The sequence below is a fragment of the Pan troglodytes genome, chromosome 6, assembly GCF_028858775.2.
Source record: "Pan troglodytes isolate AG18354 chromosome 6, NHGRI_mPanTro3-v2.0_pri, whole genome shotgun sequence".
NCBI lineage: Eukaryota > Metazoa > Chordata > Mammalia > Primates > Hominidae > Pan > Pan troglodytes.
Window position 1 is genome coordinate 22230793 of NC_072404.2, and position 18289 is coordinate 22249081.

The window sequence follows — 18289 nt, forward strand, 5'->3', positions numbered from 1 at the left end:
AAAGCATTGGCTCTTGGGCTATCCACCCTTCAGACTACATGACCAGCTTTCCTGGGTCTCCAGTTTGCAATCAACCTACCCTGGGACTTTTCAGCCTCCATAATTGCCTGAGCCAATACTTTATAATAAATATATATCTTCTTATTGGTGCAGTTTCTCTAGAGAACCCTGACTAACATAGGCACCAAACATCCATTTTAATAATCCACTTGTCTTTAGATCACAGCAATATCTACTCAAGAGGTACAGACTCCATTGATTTCTGGCCACAGGAGGGCAGAAGAGTCAATAGGTTATTATTTGGCCTTCCAGGAGAGGGAGATGTCAAAGAAATTCAGAGTGATCTGTATGGCTCTATCTGCTCTTTGGGATCATTTATTTCTACAGGCTGTTCACTTTTAAGGTACCAATAGCTGTCAAAAACCCTCCTTTGCCATCATAAAATCCCAAAACTAGGGTTGAAATATTGGCAAAGAGAGTATATGTTTAAGAAATTGTTTCTGATACGGATGACCCTGCTTTTATATATCCCAAGTGATATACAAAGAACTGATTTTCAAGATGTGACAACCTTTAGGTCTCACTTATAAGTGAAGCTCTCCTTAGGACCATACTGTATGGATTAACACTTTATTATTAGAAGGAGAAATGGTAGCAGTGAGAATTTCTTCATATTTGTAATTTTTTCCATTTTTAATTTCAACCACACATATTAAATGTAACTTTAATTAGAGTTAAAACCATGTCACATGATGATCTTAATTTACAAGTCAACAAAACTACAAATATGAAGAAATATTTGCAATAACAGATTAAAAGCAATTAATTTCTTTGAAAGTCAATGAAAACATTTTTTTTTCTTTTTTGGAGATGGAATCTCACTCTGTTGCCCAGGCTGGAGTGCAGTGGTGCGATCTCAGCTCACTGCAACCTCCACCTCCCGGGTTCAAGCGATTCTCCTGCCTCAGCCTCCTGAGTAGCTGGGATTACAGGCACACACCACAATGCCTGACTAATTTTTTGTATTTGTAGTAGAGACGGGGTTTCACCGTGTTAGCCAGGATGGTCTCCATCTCCTGACCTCGTGATCCACCCACCTCAGCCTCCTAAAGTGCTGGGATTACGGGCATGAGCTACCACACCCAGCCCCAATGAACAATTTAGAAGGTGATTTTTATTACCTCAAAGCTGAAAGTTATAAGCTCTGAGTATTATAATTTTTTGTGGCCATCTACTTTAAGAGAGAGAAATGTCTACAAAATGATATGAGCTTTTTTTCCTCTACCTACAGTTGTATACTGAGCAAACCAGGAATTTCTGAACATTAAAACTACGCTATGTTGGAAAGGGAGCCAAAAAGCTCAATATCTACTAGAGATGTACAAACTTTCTTTAACAGAAGTCACCTGCTTATCAGTTTTTGATAAATAACCCACTGGCAGTAACAATAGGAGAAAAACAATGTATTTTGCCTAATGTTCTATCATGTGGACATGGTGTCCCACTTCAACGACTTGTTTATCTGAGTTAGACCTCTCATTTGAAATCATGGGTGCCATATTTGAACTGTTAATTGCTTCTTCATATCTTGGGACTGGAACTGGATTAAGAGTCCTATCTTATAGGAGACTTCTCCCTGCTTACAAATCCTCTGAAGAGCATAAGTAAATGTGTCGGCCAGAAATAATGGAAGAAACCATCAACAAATGGGGGGAAATCAGATAGAGTCATGGTGTCACTTTGACTTTTGCCATTGCCTGCTGTATTCCAGCTTCTGATTCCACTGCAAATGGAAGCAAAGAAAGCTCATATAGTAATAACAGCAACTAAGGCAACAGTAGTTTTACATTGATAAGCTAGAGATTTTGAAAGTAAGAGGCTGGCACATAAACTAGATTAGTAGTTCTCAGCTAGGCTACACATCAGAATCTTCTGTGGGGTTTTTACAGCTTCAGATGCTAAATCAGAATCCAAGACAGGAAAGTGAAAGTGCTTATTCCAATGAAGACCTTTGTTGATAGTCACCATACTAGATTATCTACAAAGCTGGAAAACCTGGTCTAATTTAACAATTTCTAATTGATGAAGGTGAACAGAGTGTGGTATAACGAACTGAGTACTGAATCAGGGAATAGGTCTAATTTTACTCTGTGAACAGACTTGTTGAATAATTTTAGCTTATTACATGTATCACATTTTAGGCACAGTATTATATGTGTATATCAATAATTCTTTCAGTTCACAATGCTTTGTGATACAAAGGTTATTCTTGCTCCTTTTTTACAGATGTGAAACCTGAAATTAGTGATTTGCCAAAGGAAATGATGAGCTGTGATCCCAGGTCTGTCTAACCTATACTTGTCTCCAAAGGGTAGGACAGTGTTTCCGTTCTCTCCATAGTGAGATTCAGCCTCTTTAATGCCTCTTTTAGCAAAATATTACAATAAACTCTTCTCCAATGAACAGTGAGCAATGTCTCCTTGAGCAAACTTTCTTGGATGAATTGAGATGAGGCAACTGAAGAAGGCATTGAAAACTATAATATTCCTTAGAAATTAAGATTTCTTCTCATCTTGAATAATGGCTCTTACATCATCCTAAAGTATAAATACTTTTTTTCTGAAAATACTTGTTTCTTCATTTTATTACCTTACTTCAACATTTTCCATTATTACAAAATGTTTATTTCAAAAATTGTCTCAAAACTTTTCCGACATAAGCCACCACAATTTTTCCTCAGTAGAAGTGTAATATAAATAAATTGAAATCAAGTTTTCTCTTCATTATAAAAATATTCCCCAAAATTGCATGGTAACTCAATTTTTAATCAAATTTGTTGTTGAATTTTGGAAAAGCTTTTTAAAGTCTTAAAGTTCAATTAGTTTTTCAAAGAGCCCTAGTATAGCACAAAAACATCATTACTCTTATAAAAACTATATTTTTATTTCCCTAGTAATTTGCCCTGGCAGACTCGGGGGTCAAGGACCTGGTGTTGCAAAATTCCAGTAGTTACCATGTCCAGAAGATATACTGTAAATTGTGCTTCCAGAAGTTGGGTCATACAATGGTACAAATGGAAACTTTGATTTATTATTTTGTTGCTTCTTGTTAACTAATTTTAGAAGACTGAGAGTGGGGGTGTCCATGCTTTAGATCCTTCAAAGAAGGGATTAATGAAAATTTGTTGTTGCTTTTTGGTAAAAACTACTCATTGAGCTAACAGCTAAAAAATTGAATTTCAATATTACCATAAATTTGAAGACAAAATGTTTCCTTGTGGAGGAGGAGTTTGGGCAAAGTATAAATAAGTAATTAAAATTGTGCTCAACTAAAGAGTTTATTGTGGAGGGAAAAGTGATCTCTTGTTCATAAGTGGAAATTAAATGTTTTTATAGAGTGGTGCAGTTATTGCGACAGTGCAAATTATATTAATAGCTAATAGAGAATTCAAATAAAATGTTTCTAAATTATAAAGGCCTACCCCTTTTAATTGAGTTTTGTGTGATTGTCACATGAATGAAATAAAATCTAAGTGTTTCTCATTTTTTCTGCTGGAGCAGACATTCATTTGTTCAAAATGTTCTCACTTTTATCATTGGCATTCAAGCTTTTTGATGGTCAGGTTGTCCAAAAAGCTGAAAAGTGTAACCCAGAAACAGACTGGTAGGAGTGACTATGAAAACTTGCATCTCACTAGTGTTTAATAGAGACATTCATAATTGGAATCTGAAGATCAGATTTTTCTAGATTGCTGATTATCCACCCAAAGCTTAACAGACACCCAGAACTCGTTGCAAGTATACCTACTCACATTGACTGTCTTTCTTTTAATATTTGTTTAAAATTTATTGCCTATTATAACAGTGATCTCCAAAGAAAGATATGTATGCTTTCAAGTATATGCAAGATAATCCATTAGGCTACAGGAAGTAAGGAGTAAAGCTTCTATTTATATGTGCTTTGCATTTCATCCCTTTTAAACTTTTAAATTTTTTGAGTTTTGTTATGTATTTACCATTAGTGTTAAATATGTGTAGCACACACAGTAGCACATGCACACTACTTAAACTTTTTAAAAAATATACTGCTAGTACAGAGTCAAAATTTTCAGTAATGGAGATGCATGTCCAACAAAGTTTATAGCTAATATCCTACAGTTCTGTGCTCATTTTAGCTCTTAAGTAATGACTGAATCTTCCTGAACTCAGGCTATCTTTATGGTATTAGGTCAGTGAGGAGATCCCTCTGAGCTTTTGTTTCCTCATTACATACATTATATAAGATGTAGTGATGATTTATCATTCTTCTTAGAAGAGTTTTGTAAGAGATAAAGTGTGACTCAAATATGTATGGACACCATGAGAGCAGAAAATAACTGAGTTTTGCATCACTTTCACAGTAGCCACCAAATAGATGTTTAATAAATATATGAATAGAGGAATGAATGAGGGTCTATCTGTCATTAACATTCTTATGGGAAAGAGCAGGATGTGGTTATAAATGTAAATGATTATAAGTAGAACAAAGTAAGTCTTGTTTCATCCCTGGTGCTGTGATTTTTGAAAAACGTCATTCATTTTTGCCAAGCTCAGTTTCTTACTTAAATTGGGCATCATAATATTATTTTAATGTCCTACCTACACCACAGGGTTATTTTCAAAATAAAATGTATGTGAAAATCTGTCATGACCTCTAAAGAAAATGTAATGCTAACATTGGTTATTATTTCTTACAGTTATATCATCTTCTCCTGCTGAATTGCACTTGATTGGAAGGGAGGGTCCCTCACTACCTTGAGCTTTTATTACATTCCCCTCAGTGTCTAATTGAGCTTTATATAGAATGAGATCTTTAAAAAAAAAAAAAAAGCTTATTAAGGAGTGGTGGGCACCTTCTGTTTTCAAAGCTGCCCTTCCTTTTCAGCAAAAGGTGGTAGTGTTTGAGGGGTTCCAACAAGTATCAACTTGTGTAGCCCCAAGCACTTTTTATCAATAAAAAGGCAAAGCATGAACTAGAGAGGATGCTTGATTTATACCTGTCTAGGCAATCAACCTGCCACCCACAGAAGTGTTGGAAATTTGGCAGTTAATAAGCAAGGCAATTTTTGTGCTTTATTCTTTACTGTTGATCCTTTGTTTGTTCCATAATGGTGTCCTTAGTCATTTTGTCCCATAATAAAAGCTCTGTGGAACTTTGTCCATACTCTACAGCATCTTCAGTGACAGAAGAGCGCCTACCAAATGCTTAGTGAATGCAGGAATTAACCCATTAAAAGTAAGGATATGTGTACTCATTCAAAAACTTGAGGGATTTACCCAACCATTCTTTTAATTTAATTCAGTAAAAGTTTTCCCCAATTTCCTTCTTTTTCTGGAAAAAGAGTGAAAAAACTAGAGTTTGTGTTAAATTATTTTCCAAAGTTTTAAGCTCCTTCCTTATTCAGATTACATTGCAGTTTCTCTTCTGTGTCTGTATGTATGCACATTTGTTTTAAATGTATATAATAATAGACATCCTTTTGATTAAATCTCAGTCTTATTTATGTTCCTATTTTTCTGAGGACTGTAATTTTAGTTTGAGGAAAATAAAAAAAAAATTACTGTGTGTTTGAGCATAAATACATCCATTCTCAAAGATGTGCCTTTCTTTGGACTAATTAGGCTTTTTCCCCAAATATATAACCCAAGAAAGTGTTTTACAAACAAACTAGAGAGGTTATAGAATGAATTTTAAAATTTAACCATTCAAGGTACCATTATATTTACTTTCAGAAATTGTGAATTTGAAGATTTGAAAATAATCACATTTCATGCACTATTTAAATTTGCTTTGCCTAAGACTCAAATTTTATATGCATTTTTTTCTCATTCTCCTAAATAGCACTTTTCTGAAGCAATTGATGATTATCTCCACAAGTCTTATAGAGTAAGAATACTGAGATGTCAGAGTTATATCCAGTTGCTCAATTGACCAAATAAGTTCCTTTTGCTTTTCTCACCCTGCCTATCTCCTGGGGTTCACTTACAGAGGGGTCAGTTGTCCAAAAGGCAAGGCGTAAGACATGGGGAGAGACAAAGACCTAGCTAAAGAGAACTAGGAAATTAGATCCCCGATAGTCAAGAGTTGATATAAAAAAGCTCTTTTCACAAAGAACTTCACATTATTGTCTCCTTGACAGACTGGAGAGTTCAATTTGTCAAGATCTGTTGAGTTGCATGCAGTTGATGTAACCTGACAGCTAGCAACATGTAGGGGTCTGGTGACCAAGCCAAGACATTCGGAAGCACAGACTAAGTAGAGATGACTCTTTCTAATCAACTGGAATTATATTTTTCAGAGGTTTCTCAGTCTGTTGCACATTAACAGCATGTTTTAAACACATTTTGTGGTTTATAAAATTGTAATTATAGAAATGAATTCTTTTGGTCACAAATTAATTACAGGAAAAAGTAATGATGAAGGCTTAACTATTGATTCATTACATCTCTTAAGACTCCCGGGATATTTCACAGGCAGATTGATGTAGTTGAACCTCTTTTTGGATGGACAGCTAACTTGGGTTTAAGTAGAACTTAATTTAGATTCAATCTGTAAATATTCACTTATTACAACAATGCAGTGAGAATCTTTTTTTTAAAGCAGCACATTCTACTGTCATTATTAAATATATGCATAATATTCCCCAGAGGCTTAAGAGTATAGTCAGACACACACACACACACACACACTTTCAACATTCTAAAAAAATAAAATAAAATAAAAAAAGATTCATGCAATATTTGAATCTCAGCTACCAAAATTTAATTAATAAAATAAATTGAATGAAGCCAAAGTACCAGATTTCCAGATGTTCTTAATGTCACTTATCTCCATTATAAATCTTCAAATACTATTAGTACTTCCTTTGGGACAGAGTGGATGAAAAGGGAGAACAGATTGCTAGTAGAGTCAGGTGGTGCAACCATAAGCATGGTGGGCAGCATAATTACAGTTCTTAAAGAAAGTATATACAAGGAGCACTGCATAACTGTTACTGGAAAATCACATTGATCAACTGACCAGTCTACAACATCCTCCACTATAGATGAGGCACCTCCTTGGACAAATATCCTCAGTAAACAAAAGACAAATATCAGTTTTGAATCACCAAGGGTTCTACATATATTGACTTTGATTGCCAAACAAGGAATTATTTCCTTGTTTGTATTTTCCCCATTGTAAATACTTGAATAATATTTGATACACTCTCTATTTCCTTCATTGCATTCATTACCATTTTTTTATGTTCTTATTTGCTTATTTGTCTCCTACTCTAAGTGGTAAGATTGTCATTCTTCTTGGGGAGGGAGATACATTTTTATTGAATTATAATGTTCATACAGGAAAGTACACATATCACTAGTGTAGAACTCAGTGAATTTTTACAAATTGAACACATCTGTATAATTAGAGTCTACATTAAGAAATAGAAAACAAACAGCACCCCAGAAGTCTCCTGGTGCTATCTCATAAGTTGCTATATTCCAAAAATAAGAATTATCTGATTTTTAACAGCTAAAACTATTTTCACCTGTTCTTAGAATTAATATAAATGAAACCATACAGTATGTACTATTTTGTGTCTGGCTTCTTTTGTTCAACATAATGTTTAGGAGACTCATATTATTGGGGTAGTCATAGATCATTCATTCGTAATGTTCTGTGATATTACTGTGTATAAATATACCCCCAGTTACTTATCCATTCTATTGCTGATGTGCATTTGGGTAATTTCCAGTGAGAATTATTCCAAATAATTCTATAAATATATGTTCATTAAAAGGATATGTTTTTGGTGAACATATGTATACATCTCTGTGGTGTGTATCAGCAGTGGAATTGTTGAGTCATAGAGTATGCATATGTTCGCTTTCAGTAGATATGCCAAACCGTTTTCCAAAGTGGTAAAACCATTTTCCACTTTGCCGTCAGTGTATGTGTGAAGGATTATATCTATTTTCTTCACAATTGTATCTTCTGTACTTGTCATAGTGCTTAGTACATGGTAGGCACTCAAGAAGTCTTAGATGAATCAACTCAATTGATATGTCAACAGTGGCTAAATGACTATGGCCATTTCATTGATCTTTTCAAGCTTGTAAGGAGCCAAAACAACTTTATAGCCCAATTTACAATTTTGCCAGAATCTTCCCCTGGATAATTAGTACCTTGAAAAAAAGACTTCCTCACTGAAGCTTTTTTGTACCCAAATGGCTTACTCAATAGAATAAGCAGTATTCATTTGAAAACATAATAGAACATACATATGTTAGCACAGTAAGGCATTTTAATCTCAAATCTCCTTCCTCCTCATTATACAGCTGAGGATACAGAGGGCTGGGCACAGTGGCTTATGCCTGTAATCCTAGCACTTTGGGAGGCTGAGGTGGGTGGATCATTTGAGATCAGGAGTTCGAGACCAGGCTGGCCAACGTGGTGAAACCCTGTCTCTACTAAAAATACAAAAACTAGCCGGGCATGGTGGTGAGCACCTGTAGTCTCAGCTACTCAGGAGACTGAGGCAGGAGAATTGCTTGACCCCATGCTGTTGTTGTGATAGTGAGTGAGTTCTCACAAGATCTGATGGTGTAAAAGTGTGTAGCACTTCCCCCCGGCTCTCTCTCTCTCTCCTACTGCCATGTAAAGAAGGTGCTTCCCTTTGGCCTTCTGCCATGATAGTAAGTTTCCTGAGGCCTCCCAGTCATGCTTCCTGTTAAGCCTAAGTCTCAGGTAGTTCTTTATAGCAGTGTGAGAACAGCAGATTTAACACCAGGCAGATTTAACCCAAAGAAGACTACCTCAAGGCCTCTAATGATCAAACTCCTAAAGGTCAAAAATAAAGAAAGGATCCTACAAGCAACAAGAGAGAAGAAACAATATGCAATAGAGGTCCAATATGTCTGACAGCAGACTTCTCAGTGCTGTCTTGTAGCCCATTATTTTTAATTGGTGACAACTTAACACTGATTCCATAAACAAACAAACATGGATAAATAAAACTAATAAAAACTCTACACTTTAACTTCTTCCCTTTGCTTTTTAACTTTTTGTTGTTTCTCTTTATGTCTTATTATACTGTCTATGTCTTGGAAAACTATTTTAGTTTATTATTTTTGATTAGTTCATCATTTAGTCTTTCTACTGAAGTTTAGTAATTTACACACCACAGCTACAGTGTTATAATATTCTGTATTTTTCTGTGTGCTGACTATTACCAGTGAGTTTTGCACCTTCAGGAGAGAGTGGCATGACATATTTAAAGTGCTGAAGGAAAAAAAATTGGAAACTAGAGTAGTATATCCAGTGAAAATATCCTTTAAGCATTAAGGAGAAATAAAGACCTTCTCAGACAAACAAAACCTGAGGGATTTCATCAATACCTGAACTATCCTACAAGGAATGCTGAAGAGACTTCTTCAATGTGAAAGAAAAAGAAGTTAATGAGTAAGAAGATACAGAGAGAAAAATACATGAGGCAAAACTGATAAACTGCAACGAGATATAAATGAGATAAACTATTATCATTGGATATTTTAACACGCTTTTATCAGAAAAAAATCCAGCAGGTAGAAAATCAGTGAGGACATAGATGAACTTAATCCATTTATTGGACTGCTTCATCCAATAGCAGCAGCTTATACATTTTTCTCAAGCTTACATGAAAGATTCACCAATATAGACCAGATGGGGGGGGCCATAAAAAACACATTAACACATTTTTAAAAAATAGAAACCATAAAATTCTGCTCTCAGACCACAATGCAATTAAATTAGAAATGAATAACAGAAAGATAGCTGAAAAATCCCAAAATGTTGAAGATTAAACAAAATACTTCCAACACAAGTCATAGAAGAAATCTCAAGAGAACTTTAAAAATATTTCAAATTAAATGAAAATAAAAATATAACTTATCAAAATATGTGGGATGCAGTGAAAGGAGTGCTTAGAGGGAAATTTACAGCACTGAATGCATATTTTAGGGAAGACAAATTATCTAAAATGAATAATCTAACTTTCTGTCTTAGAAAACTAGAAAAGGAAGAGGAAATTAAATCCAAAGTAAGCAGAAGAAAAGAAATATTAGAAGTGAGGGCAGAAATCAATGAAATTGAAAATGGAAAATCAATAGAGAAAATCTACACAACCAAAAGCTTATATTTAAAGAAGATATTTTAACAGTTCTGTACAATCTCTTCTAGACTATAGAAGCAGAGAAAATACTTCCCAACTCATTCTATGATGCTAGCATTACCATAATATCAAAACCAGACAAACATATTATAAGAAAACTACAGACCAAATAGCTGTCATGAACATATATGCAAAAAATCTCAAAAAATAAAAAATTGAATTCAACAATGTATGAGAAAATTTATACACCACAACCAAGTGGGATTTATCACACATATCCATGGCTTATTAAACATTTGAAAATCAATTAATATGATTCATCACATCAACAAGCAAAAAAAAACACGTGATCATATCAATAGATGCAGAAAAAGCATTTGACAAAATCCAACATTTATTTATGATAAAAACTCTCAGTAAACTAGGAGGAGAGGTGAGCTTCCCCAACTTGATTAAGAATATCTACAGAACACCTCCAGCTAACATAATATTTAACGGAGAGAAACTCAGCCTTCCCACCAAAACCAGGAACAAAACAAGGATGCCCCTTCTCACCACTTCTTTCAACATTATACTGAAAATACTAGCTAATGCAATAAGACAATAAAAAGAAATAAAAAGTATACAGATTGGGATGCAAGAAATAAAACTGTCTTTATTCATAGATAACATTGTCATCTATGTAGGAAATCTGAAAAAATGGAAAAAACACTTGCCTGAGGCCAGGTGCAGTGGCTCATGCCTGTAATCCCAACACTCTGGGAGGCCAAGGTGCATGGATCACCTGAGGTCAGGAGTTCGAGACCAGTCTGGCCAACATGGTGAAAACTTGTCTCTACTAAAAATACACAAAATTAGCCAGGTGTGGTGGCAGGCACATGTAATCCCAGCTACAATCCCAGGTGTAATCCTCAGCAGGAGGCTTAAGCAGGAGAATCACTTGAACCCAGGAGGTGGAGGCTGCAGTGAGCCAAGATAGCACCACTGCACTTCAGCCTGGGCAACAAGAGCAAAACCTGAAACGCCCTCTCATAAAAAAAAAAAAAAAAATCCCAACGAGTTATTTTGTGAATATTGACAGACTCATTCTAAGGCTTATATGGAAAGGCAAAAGATCTAGAATAACCAACAAGATATTGAAGGAAAAGAACAAAATTGGAGGACTGACACTACCTTACTTCAGACTTACTATAAAGCTACAGTAATCAAGACAACATAGTATTGGTGAAAAAAATGGACAAATAGGTCAATGGAACAAAGTAGAGATCCCAGAAATAGAACTACGTAAATATAGTTGACTAATCCTTGACAAAAGAATAAAAGCAATAAAATGAAGCAAAGATAGTATTTTCAAAAAATTATGCTGGAACAACTGGACATCCACATGGACAAAAATGAATCTAGACACAAACCTTACGCCCTTCATACAAATTAATTAAAAAATGTACCATAGACCTAAATACAAAATGAAAAAGTATAAAACTGCTAGACAATAATAACATAGGAGAAAACCTAGGAGAATTAGGGTATGGTAATGAATTTTCAGATGCAACATTAAAGGTATTATCCATAAAGAAATAACTGATAAACTAGAATTTGTTAAAATTAAATACTTCCTCTGATCTGTGAAAGAGAATTTCAAGAGAATGAGAAGACAAGTTACAGATGAGGAGATAGTTTTTTAAAGAGATAAAGGGCTGTTATCCAAAATGTACAAAGAATTCTTAAAATTCAACAGTAAAAACATAACAATTCCCCCTCCCCCCACAGAGTCTTTTTTTTTTTTTTTTTTTTTGAGATGATATCTGGCTCTATTGCCCAGGCTGGAATGCAGTGGCACGATATCAGCTCACTGCAACCTCTACCTCATGGTCTCAGGCCATCCTCCCACCTCAGCCTCCCAGATAGCTGGGACTACAGGCACACACCATCATGCCTGGCTAATTTTTGTATTTTTTTTGTAGAGACAAGGTTTTGCCATGTTGCCCAGGCTGGTCTCAAACTAATGAGCTCAAGCAATCCACCTGCATTCATCTCACAAAGTTCTGGGATTAGAGTCACAAGCCACCATGCCCAGTCAATGACTATTTTTAAAATGCCAAAATTAGATATCTGAATAGATAACTCACTAAAAAAGATATACAAATGCCAAATTGGCATATGAAAAAATATTTCGCAACATATATCATTTGGGAATTGCAAATTAAAAAAACACTGAGATACCACTACACATTATTAGAATGGGCAAAATCCAGAACACTGAACACCAAATGCTGACAAGGATGTAGAACCACAGAAACTCCCATTCATTGCTGGTGGGATTGCAAAAATAGTACAACCACTTTGGAAAACAGTTTGGCAGTTTCTTACAAAAGTAAACATACTTTTACCATAAAATCCATTAATCGCACTCCTTAGTATTTACCCAAATGAACTGAAAACTTTGTTAACGCAAAGAGCTGCACATGGATATTTATAGTAGCTTTAATCATAATAACCAAAACTTGGAAGCAACCAAGGGGTCCTCAGTAGGCAAGTGAATAAATAAGCTGGCACAATAAAAGTACTTCAGTACTTAGTGCTGAAAAGAAATGAGGTACGAAGCTATGAAAATATGTGGGGGAGACAAAGGCATATTACTCAGTGAAAGAAGCCAATTAAAAAACTCTACATACTTTATGTTTCCAATTATATGCTAAAAAGGCAAAAGCATGAATACAGTAAAAATATCAGTAGTTGCTAGGAGTTAGGTGGGACAGAGGGCTGAATAGGTAGCAAACAGAGGATTTTTAGGTAAGTGAAACTATTCCGTATGATACTAAAATTTTGGACACATGTCATTATACATTTGCTAAAACCGATAGAAGGTACAATACCAAGAGTGAATCCTCGTGTAAAGTGTGTCAATATAGGTTCAGTAGTTTCATTTATTGTAACAAATGTACCACTTTGGTGCAGGATGTTGATAGTAGGGGAGTTTTTTTGTTTTTTTGGTTTTTGTTTTGTTTTGTTTTGTGTGTGTGTGTAGGGGAAAGAGAATATAAGGGAACTATCTGTACTTTCCTCGTGATTTTGCTGTGAACCTAAAATTTCTCTTTAAAAAAATTAAGTTCATTAATTTTTTAAAATGCAAACAAACAAAAACCCAGGGCTGAGCAGGTTGTCTACATTCTTTAATGATAGAGCAATGCCATACTGGACCTCCAGTGAATCGCTTATTTTGTGCCTCCTCATGGTATCTAGCCAGCCTTACACTAAGCCAGTGGGCCTCACTTTGAAGTGTCATCAGAATCACTTGAAGGTGTTGTTAAAGCGTATTTTTTTCAGAATCATTTTCTGATTCAGTGTGTCTGGAGAGGGACCACAGAATTTGAGTATTTAACAAGTTCTTACTTGAGACTGAGGCTTCTGATTTGGAAAGCACAGTTTGAGGACCACTGCTCTAAGTAATAGGGGATGCATTTTTTTCAATCCTAGTCCCCTTGTCTATGGGCAATGTCCTTCCTCAGAAAAGATTTTAAGAACTCAGACTTCATATAAGCACATTGTACGCTACCTCTACATCGTTTTCCTGTGGTTTTAACTAAGTTTTTCTTCTTGTGGATTATGCCTCCCCCTTCAGTATTAGGTTCAGGATTCTTAGTCTTTATAAATAAAACCAAAGTCAAAATATAATGCAATTGAAATAGAATATGTTTCTCTTCTATTTCATTCTATTTCTATTTTCAATTGAAATAGAAAAATTTAGAATATATTTCTATTTCAATTGATATATTTTGCCTGTGGATTTATTTATTTCAGTTGATACTACAGAGAATCAATTTAACCACAGCCAATATGACAGTCCCTGTCACATAATAACTATATCATATAACCTATGGTAATAAATAATATGCATGATTCTTCTCCACAAATAACACAGTTTAACCAAAATGAAGAAATGGAGGTGAAACAATGACTTTTATCAAGTCTTTGTGGCTCAGAGATGGGGTTAAGAATAGAATTTGAGAATACTTTCTGCTTCTCTGATCTTATTGCTGACACATTTTATGGGCCATGTTCTGTATCTCTAGAATTAAGCTAGATTTTGTGTAAGAGTAAACTATTTACTCACCATAGGTCATTGCCAGGGGCCATTAAATCTCAGGTCCCATTTGGAGTGGAAAAAGACAATTTATTCAAGAAAAAACAAATTAAATTATTATATCATGGCTAAAGTAAAGAGCTTGTTTACGCTCTGTCAAGGTTCATCAAGTTAAAAGAATATGTCAATATTGTTGCCTTTTTTGGCTGTGGCTTGCAAAATAATTTACGAGCATTATTGAAAGAAGTTTAGGACCAAGAAAAAAGGAGTAAAACAATCATAATATAACTGCCTGACTCAACTAGCCCTAAAACCCTATTTGACATATGAGAACCATATCAAAGAGAAGATGAATCAATGAGACTTTCACAAAAACCTACTTTGTTTTATCCACATTGTTGAGATTTTTCTGTTTTATTAGACAATGATTCTTTGTGTGAAGGACAGTGTGTATGCACTGTAACTTGTCATCTGTCTGAGTTTCAAAACCCTGCCTGGGATGCTGATTTTACCTCCTTAAAGGACTGAATTACAGAATTAAGAAATACAATGGAGAAGTGGGAATGCCACACTGAGTTGAGATAATGATCCTGAAAAAAAATTGGGAAAGCATGTTAAGAAAATAAGGGAAAATATCATCCACATGAAAAAGGCTTTTCAGATATCCCTGACACATGCTGTATTCCCTCTTCTAGCAAACCTTACCAACACCTAACCTTTCTATTGATTAATTCACAACTGCCTATTTAGCAGTCACCTATTACAAAGGGATCCCAGCCAACCAGGTCTCAGGAGTTGACTGCATGGCCCAGCATCGACAGGAAGGTGCAGCTGCGCCAGGGCCTTCTTGCCATGGCTCGTGGGACATTTCCCATGGTGGGAAGAATAAGACATCACACTTCTGGCCATCTTGCTATCTGAGGGTCTCAAAAGTAACAGCCCCAACTTCCTCACCTACTTGAGGATTCTATGCTTTGGAAAAACAAGAATAACATTCTTCCTTGTTAAGAGGGTATCAACCTATTATTAAAGAGCTGCACAGATGATACAAAACATGGTCTACCCCTCCAAGAAATTCCAATCTAATTAAAGAAAAAAATGTTGCACCTAAAGCCTAGTGCAATTAAGAGCTCAATTATGTGGCTGAGGTAATATAGGCAATAGATGATATGGTCATCCAGTAATAATAATAACACTTCTATTTCCATTCCCATAGAGTTTGATTGTTATTCTAAGGTTTACATGTACTGTTGTAATAGCAACTGCTTACTAATCAAGCCTGGTTTAATCTTTATATAATAATGGGTTTTCCTATGGAAACAAACACAAAACAGGAAAGAAAAAAGCTAGATACTATTTCAAAATTATGAAATTATACTTTATTTCTCATATAGAAAAGAAAAAAGAAGCAAAGTTTTTTCATCTATAGACACAAACTTTTAATGTTCCCAGTGTGCCTTCTTCCTTTTCCAATATAAAAAAGACACGAGTGAAGAATTAATATTCATATCAAATGAAGCCATTAATTGAGGATATAAAGTTTCTGAAGGCTATCAGGCAAATTTGCCAAGCATATAAAGAGTATACTGGTATAAAAATGGTTTATTACCTTTATACCAGGAAACTATGCTGAAAGAATCTTTAGCAACAAAGCCTCTATTTATACTTCTTCCAAATAGCCTCTTGTGATACCAAGAATAAAATATATTTCCACATATAGCAGGAAACATTTTCCTGGAATTTTGCCATTGCCTTTTGGAATGATATTAAATATTTTATTTTCATTCAGATTCTCTTCCGGATTTTACTCCATAAAACCATCTTGGCATGTAGAAGAAAAATATATGTCAAAGAAACTAGTAAATAAGGGAAGGATTAATCAGGTCGTGATGATAGGAACTATAATTTGTACTGTTCAAGTGCTGATGGCACAGATCACTCAAGGGGAGTAGTAACAGTGACTTGAGAAATGTGCCAGAAATGCTTCGAAATATAGTTCAGATAGACACTATAAAATCTTATGCATTTTCCAAAATTATATGTGGTTTATTATTTTCAAATAATGTAGCCAAGTTTACTTGTTTCATATTCTTCTTCCTTTATGTTTGCCTTAATCTATTCAGGCTGCTATAACAAAATACCGTAAACTGGGTGGCTTATAAACAATAAACATTTATTTCTCAGAGTTCTGGAGACTGGGAAGTCTAAGATAAAATCTGCACTAGCAGATTTGATGTCTGGTGAAGGCCTGTTCCCCACGGATGGAAACTCTAGTTGTCCTCACATGACTGAAGGGAATAGCTAGCTCTCTGGAGTCTGTTTTATAAGTTCAGTAATCCCGTTCATGAGGTTAGAGCCCTCATAACCTAATCACCTTCCATAGGCCCTATTTCCTAATATTATCACATTGGGGATTCAATTTTAATGTATGAATTTTGGGGAGACACAGACATTTAGGCCACACCAGTAACATTATTATTTTTTAAGCTTTAATAAACTATTGAAGTGTAGGGAGAAAATTTGTATTCAATTTTGTCTCATTCAATATCTGTTTTTAAACGTGTATTTCATAATGTACATAAATTAATATGGTTATATAATTATAAATAAATGAATAAAACATACACGGGGAGAGGTGCTCAAAATTCCTTTATTCTTGGGAAGAACTTGTTTAAAATAATTAGACACGACCTTAGGGAGCAACAACCCATCAGTTAACATCAATAATAAAAGGAAAAAAACAGAATAAAGCAATAATATGAACATTTAGGATTGGATTAATATATTTTGTTGGCATTATAAAAAAACAGGAATGAAGCTGCATTTGTTTCTTTTGTAGAAGAAACAGACAAGAGGGTGAGCCCTGAAGTGATATACTGGTGATATACTGGTAAAGTAAGCAAGAACAGTAAAAGAATAAATGTGTAAAAATGTTTCTTATATCAATTTTTGTGTTACACAAATACATGAAATAAATGGGAAATGACAGCATAGCCAAGAAAAGAAAGCTTAAGATGATTCAAAAAGAAAATAAATAAAGGCATGGTTACAGTAAAAGAAAAACTCCCTCTTGGAAAACTAACACAAGGCCAAAGCTTTTTATCTTTATTTAAAATTAAAAAGATCAGTCCAGAATGTCCTCCAAAAGATACTTCGATATTTCACCTCAAATCTTCCTTTCTTTTGAACTCTTCCTTCTTTCCTCTGCTTCTCACTATCCTTCTCTGAGCCTACTTTCTGCAGCCAGGACTTGGAGAAGATAAACTCCCTATTCAAGTGGACATTTTCCCTCACTCAAATAGCTAATCTCAACTTAAGACACATAATAATAACAGCAGTAAAAACTAATGATATGAGCTCTTACAAATGTTAACTCTTCTAAGGTAGACATAATTATCCCTTTTATAGATGAGGAAATTCAGGCATATATTGCTCAAAGTAATCAACTATTAAGTGGCAAGGCCAGGATTCACATCCGGGTATCTGGCTTCAGAACCTATACTCTTCACTACTATGCACTACTATCTAGTAATATGCCAAATAAAATACAAGTAAGGTTTCCATGAATTTCTCATTTAAACTTTGTTTTTTTTTTTTTTTTTTGAGACAGTCTGGCTCTCTCTTCCAGGCTGGAGTGCAGTGGCGCGATCTCAGCTCACTGCAAGCTCCGCTTCCTGGGTTCACGCCATTCTCCGGAGTAGCTGGGACTACAGGCGCCCGCCACCACGCCCGGCTAATGTTTTGTATTTTTTAGTAGAGACGGGGTTTCACCGTGTTAGCCAGGATGGTCTTGATCTCCTGACCTTGTGATCTGCCCGCCTCGGCCTCCCAAAGTGCTGGGATTACAGGCGCGAGCCACCGCGCCCGGCCTCATTTAAACTTTGTGTGTGTGTTCTGATTCCTAAGATTCCAGCATTCTAGAGCCTTTATTTTGATCAAGTAATATTACCATAAATAGATTAAGCTTAACATATGGCCTCTGAAGTTAAGGGAGTGAAATAAGAGGAAAAGGGAACTATTCCAGTTACAAAGTT

General features: G+C 35.1%; 1 long non-coding RNA gene across 1 annotated transcript in view; it reads left to right on the top strand.

The window, feature by feature from the left end:
* The window catches only part of LOC107975711 (uncharacterized), a 30987-nt gene that overhangs the window by 11336 nt on the left and 1362 nt on the right, over positions 1-18289 (top strand). Inside the window, exon 3 of the long non-coding RNA XR_001719093.4 lies at positions 2287-2341. This is a non-coding gene — a long non-coding RNA (uncharacterized LOC107975711). The remainder of the gene's footprint in view (positions 1-2286; positions 2342-18289) is intronic.